The 6,392-nt window shown below is 37.9% G+C and overlaps 1 non-coding gene across 1 annotated transcript; it reads right to left on the minus strand.

Moving 5' to 3' along the window:
* Positions 1-6,069: 6,069 nt before the first annotated feature.
* On the minus strand, positions 6,070-6,175 carry LOC122044614. Its single transcript, XR_006129645.1, has one exon. It is a non-coding gene; the product is annotated as a small nucleolar RNA R71 (small nucleolar RNA).
* Positions 6,176-6,392: the final 217 nt, after the last annotated feature.

A 6,392-nucleotide genomic window follows, 5' to 3' on the forward strand; every position in this document is an offset into this window, starting at 1 on the left:
ATGGCTAAGGTATTCACCACCTTGATCTGATCGAAGTATTTTAATACTTTTGCCAAGCTGGTTTTGTACTTCATTCTTGAATTCTTTGAACTTTTCAAAGGATTCAGACTTATGTGTCATCAAGTACACATAACCATATCTACTGAAGTCATCAGTAAATGTAATTAAGTACCTATAACCACCTCTAGCAGTGACATTGAAAGGGCCACATACATCACTATGTATAAGACCTAACAAGTCAGTCGCTCTCTCACTGTGTCCACTAAAGGGAGTCTTGGTCATCTTGCCTAGAAGGCATGACTCGCATGTCTCATATGATTCAAAAATTAAATGAGTCCAGCAAACCATCTTTATGGAGTTGGGATAGGCGTTTGTCATTTATATGACCTAAGCGACAGTGCTAGATATAGGTTTGGTTCAAGTCATTTGACTTGAACCTCTTGGTATTTATGTTATAGATAGGGCTTTCAAGGTCTAGAATATAGAGTCCGTTCATCAGAGGTGCACTACAATAGAACATGTCATTTAAATAAACTGAACAACATTTGTTCTTTATTATAAATGAAAAACCTTTCTTGTCCAAACAAGAAACTGAAATTATGTTCTTAGTCAAAGCAGGCACATAACAAAAATCATCCAACTCTAGTACAAGCCCAGAGGGCAGAGATAGAAAATAAGTCCCTACAGCAACAGCAACAACCCGTGCTCCATTGCCTACTCGTAGGTCTATCTCACCCTTCGTCAATGCTCTGCTATTTCTCAGCGCTTGTACATTAGTACAAATGTGAGAAGCACATCCGGTATCTAATACCCACGATGAAGAAATAGAGAGGTTGACTTCTATAACATGTATACCTGAAGTAGAAATCTTATTTCTCTTCTTCTTAAGATCTTCCAGGTATCTTGTGCAGTTCCTCTTCCAGTGCCTTGCTTGTCCTTGATACAGTTGACGAAGATGTTCAACCATATCATAAGCACCCATCAACTCGTGTTGCTTCTGAAGCTCAGAGTTCATGGTTGCAAGTATGAGACAAGACACATCTAATGCGTCATCTTGATGCTTCTTGCAAGCATCTCGGTCAGCTCGCGTGGCAGTGGTAGGAGGTGCCTCCGGAATGGGCTGCTCCAGAACGTACAGTTTACGTTCCTGTGTGAGAATAATTCTCAGATTCCCGTACCAGTCCAGGAAATTAGCTCCGTTGAGCTTGTCTTTCTTAAGGACAGAACGCAGGGAGAAAGAGTTCGTATTTGACATCATGGCAATCTACAACAGAAATTAAAACAGAAAGTAAATATCATATTCCTTTTTATCATTTAATTAGGCCTTTAACTAAATGATGCTCCCACTGAATTATAGAACTTTTGCATAATCAAGTGAGTGATGTGGTCAAACCACACTTACTACATTCTAACCAACTAGCTATAATTAGTGTGGGACAAGATCCACATCATACTAGGCCTTGAGTTAGCTTTGGCTAAATCGCCCAAGACTTAGTATAATCAGTAGGTAACTAATTACCAATTACATCTCTATACAACTCTTATTTATAGGATCAAGATCCGCATTTATATTAAAACTCGAGTTAGCTTTGGCTAATACGCCCAAGAGTTAATATAAACGTGATTTTACCCTATCTACCAACAATTGGAAAATGCCTATAGTTAAACTCGATCCAATTAAGTTAACTAGTTACTCAATCTAATTGAGTTGTACTCACCCATGCGTTGATAGGCGAGACCAAGATTGTCCCTCCGCACCCTACCAAGATAGTATGCGTTGCTCTGCTTTGGCAGATTGAACAACAACATGAGATCGAGGTAGTGATGGGTATCACGGCATGGTAGGCATTATGAGTTGATGCGATTGAGATCTAATCTAATCGACAAGGTGCATCATATACGCGATTTAGATCTAATCTAATCGTTAGGGCGCATCATGTACGCGATTTAGATCTAATCTAATCGTTAAGGCGCTAATTAATTACTATTCTAGCATGCATCACATATACACACACAAGCAATTAATTAATATTTTGTGATTAGTCATGGCCCTACTACGATCTTCTCAAGCCAATGAGAAGATCGGATGGTCAACCTAAGGTCAACAACTTCTCAAGCTCCTTCCTTGACCACCTTGTGTTGCTCACGCCTTTCTCGTAACTTCGTCTCGAGTGGATCTTCCACCGCTCCAATTTGTACATTACAAAGGTGAAACTCGTGTTATATTCGAGTCTAAACTATTTACAACATGAATATAAAAATAGGAAAGGCACGACGCGCAGGTCGCGTATCATTTACAACACGCACATCACAGATAATGGCACGCAGGCCATAATATGAATTACAATACAAATTTCCAATCTAATTGGGTCTTTTGGGCCATGACTATCACAAATTATACATAATTCTAAATTATGTAATTTCCATAATTTTCTGTAATTTTAATACTAATTTTTACAATTTTTACGAGTAAAATTTCCTGGCGGTCTCGTTTAGCGATTTTCTAGCGCAATTGCGGAACGAATCCCCTTGCGGGGCCAGGGGTAGCGCCCCTATCGGCGATCTAACCATCGCGAGTATCCCTAAGCAATCCTACAGCGCCTTAGCCCGCTGTCCCAAAAAGATTTGGGGCGAAACCTTGCCGTTTTGGAAAAATCTTCTCGGTAGTCGAAGCCTACATGTGACTAAACACTTGTGCTTCGCTTCTACGAGAAAATTACTCATAAAACAATTAAAAACCTAAATTTACAGAAAATCACAGAACCTACATTTTTCATAAAAATGCAAACTAAACTCGTACAAGACTTCGCACGTGACTCTGATACCACTGTTGGATTTTTCGGGCCGCAAAAACCGCTTTTTGCGTTGCTGAAAACCCGAAACTCCCATGCCACGGATCCGTGTGAAGAAATAAAATTTCGTAAAAACTTTCACGTACGAGTTTTCTAACCTAGATCTACTTTAGATCTACAAGATAAGAGTTTACCCTTGATGTGAAACCCTTCGCAATCTCGCTCGTCCAAGGTTCGTCGTCGGATCTCGAGAGTATCAAAGTAGATACTTCTCTATGTGTATCCACACGAACAACTCGATGGAGAGAACCTCTAAGGATGTGCTAGCAACTTTAGAAGATCAGTAATGGTGGAGGAGAGGGAGAGAAGAGAAGAGCTTGAGGAAGAAGAAGGAGTTACTCACCAAGCACACAAAATGCAGTAACTCCCTCATCTAAAGTGGTCGACCACTTTAAGAGAGATTGTAACCTCCATGGGATGCCAAGAGTCACAACTCTTGGTAACTCCCATGAGGTGGCATCCCATTTAAGCAACCATGATGATGTGGAGCATCATCATTGGCCCACTCTTTGCCAACTCACCAATGAGGTGGCAAATGATCAAGTCAAACTTGATTCTTCATCTTCCTCTCAAGTCAAGTCAAACTTGATCACTTCTCTCCCATGGTTGATCAAATCTAACCATTGGTTCAAGTCAAATTTAATTTAATGAATCTCTATTCATTGAATTAAATTAATTCAATGAGTCTAAGTCCAAATTAGACTCATTTAACACATGAACCAAATTGAGTCCAACTCAATTAGCTCAATTTGGATTACTCTTAATCCAATTTGGTTCATCACATGAACCTAATCCTTTAGGTTCATCAAATGAACCTAATCTTCATCTAATTGCCCTTTGTGTGTGACCCTATAGGTTCTTGTAACGTTGGCAATGGTCCTAAACCCATTTAGAAGCATAAGTAATGAGCGGTATCTAGCAACACATCATTACTACCCAAGTTACAAGAATGTTGAGATCCAACATCACCTTGTGACTACTAATTGTGACTCCTCACAATATATGACATTGTCCTTCTATCCTAAACATCTATGTAAGAACCTTCTACTCAAGGACGTTATTATACTTAGTTTTTGGCACCAATACAAGTAAGTATAATAACCAAAACAAATGCCTTTATTTATATATAGAAGAATATGATACAATGAGTCCATACAACAATCATCAAATGATTAGCTCTAGGGCTCTAACTAACACGTATGACGCCTAAACCCATGCTCTATATAAGGGTTTCTTCCTCATTTAGAAGGGAGAATCTCCCTTTTGGGAGAAATCAAGATTTGGGGCATTCCTCCACCTTCTTGGAGGAATTTTTCGGCGATCTAAGGGCGGATCTTCAATGAATCGACTCCGGGGAACAAGGATTGGATCCGAAGATGGTTCTTCATCGTAGATAAGCTTTTCTTCCTTTATCTTCTTAGATTTGGGATCAAGATGCTTGTATTCTCTTTGTCTTTGGATTTCTTTTCTTGTTCTATGGATTAGAAATCTATGTTCTAGGATGGAGGGAGTATTTGTAATGTGAATTTGATGTAAACTCTTGTGGATTTGTCAATTTCCTATTTCTATGATTTTGCCCTATTTGTATCTATTTGATCTTGTGTGGATTGTTGTGATTAGGCTTAATTATCATACTTGATTGAATGTTTAGGTATCTTGTGGATCTTGTAGAGGTGATTCCTCACTCGATTATCCGAGGGGCGTTCGTGATAGACAAGCCCGTGTAAGGACGTTTGAGGGATGATATTGAGGGTGAAACAAGGGCATTCAAGGGGATATGATAGATTGCATGTATTAATCTTTCATATCTTGATGAGGTTGAGAAGAAATGAATTTCTATGTTGATTTTCTGAGGGACGCACGTGACAGGCAACCCCGTGTAAGGACAACATAGGAATCATTCCTAATTGATCACAGTTAGGTATAGATTTCAGTCCTAGGCCGTTTGTCTATTGCAAGAGAGAATCGGTAACCTTCTACAAATGATGGACAATTGAGGGATATGATTTGGTAGATCACCTACATTGAATAACATTACAAAGAAACTGAAACTCCTAGAACAACCCTTTTATCGTAGCCTTAATTCTTGTTTCTATTCTTTTATCTCTATTCTTTACTTTTCATAGTTGCACTAGTTTTGATAAATCAATTGATTAGTTGTTTAGCTAATTCGCGTTGAAATATCTTTAGTGCTTATACCAGTCCCTGTGGATACGATATCTTTCTTTATTACTGACGATCTATCCGTACACTTGCGGATCGTTAACAAGGGTAGAAACTAAGCAATCTATGTAATATCTCCTAGCATTATAATGAAACCGAAATCCTAGAATCCATCTCCCAAAGCTCATTCCCTCCAAGATCAATTCTCTCTCTCTCTCCTCTCTCTTCGTCTCAACCTTCTTTCCCTCTCTTTAATCACACTCGTTAGTTCGTAAGTGTCAAAGCCAACTTTCAACCGTCTAGATAACTTATTTTGTAACATCTCTAGTGCCTAATCAACAGTCCCTATGGTTTGATAATCTTATATATTACTGACGATGAATCCGTGCACTTACAGAATCGTAACAAGTTTTTAGCGCTGTTGCCGGGGACTGTTCGCATTAACATTAGTAGATTAGCAATTTAGTGTATCTAAAATTGTGAATAGTTTTTGCTTTTCCATTTTCATAATTCAAAAAAAAAATCTACGTTTTCTTTCTTGTCTTTAAATTCTACATTTATTTTTCTTATCAATTTAAATTTTGCATTTTGTTTCTTGTTTTTTTTTCATATAGCATTTTATTTCTTATCTTTAATTCTTTATTTTTGTTTTTACTCAATTTTTTTTTCTTAAGCACTAACATGTCAAGCAGACCCTTAAGAGATTTCTCGGCACCTATTTCTGCAAGATTTATGTCTCCCATTGTGCAACCTCATATTGAAGCAGAAAATTTTCAACTAGACCCAGAGTTAATTTTCATGATACAAGGTCATAAATTTGGAGGAGAAGTATCAGAAAGTCCTTATTTTCACCTTGAGACATTTCTAGAGCATTGTGATATGGTGAATTATGAAGAAGTGTCAGTAGATGCAGTTCGGTTGATGACATTTCCTTTTAGTATTAAGGATAAAGCAAGGACTTGGTTATATTCTCTCCATCCTCAAAGCATCACAAGTTGGGAACAATTAGAGAAGAAATTTCTAAATCATTTTTTCTCTCCAAGTAGAACAATTTACATGAGGAATTGCATCACAAATTTTGCTCAGGTATATAGAGAATCATTATTTGAAGCATGGGATAGATTCAAGAGTCTACAAAGACAATGCCCTCATAATGGTTTGGATAAATGGCTGACCCTGCATATATTTTATAAGGGAATTTCTTTCTCAGATAAGTGTTTGTTAGATTCATCAACTGGAGGTTCTTTTATGGACAAGAGTGTAGACGAAGCATATACGTTAATTGATCAAGTGACATTGAACCTCCATAAATGGTCGAACAAAAGTTGGATGGAATCTCCCTCAAAAATTCAAGAAGTCCAAGCCATAAATGTAAGA

This window comes from Zingiber officinale, chromosome 2A (genome assembly GCF_018446385.1).
Source record: "Zingiber officinale cultivar Zhangliang chromosome 2A, Zo_v1.1, whole genome shotgun sequence".
NCBI lineage: Eukaryota > Viridiplantae > Streptophyta > Magnoliopsida > Zingiberales > Zingiberaceae > Zingiber > Zingiber officinale.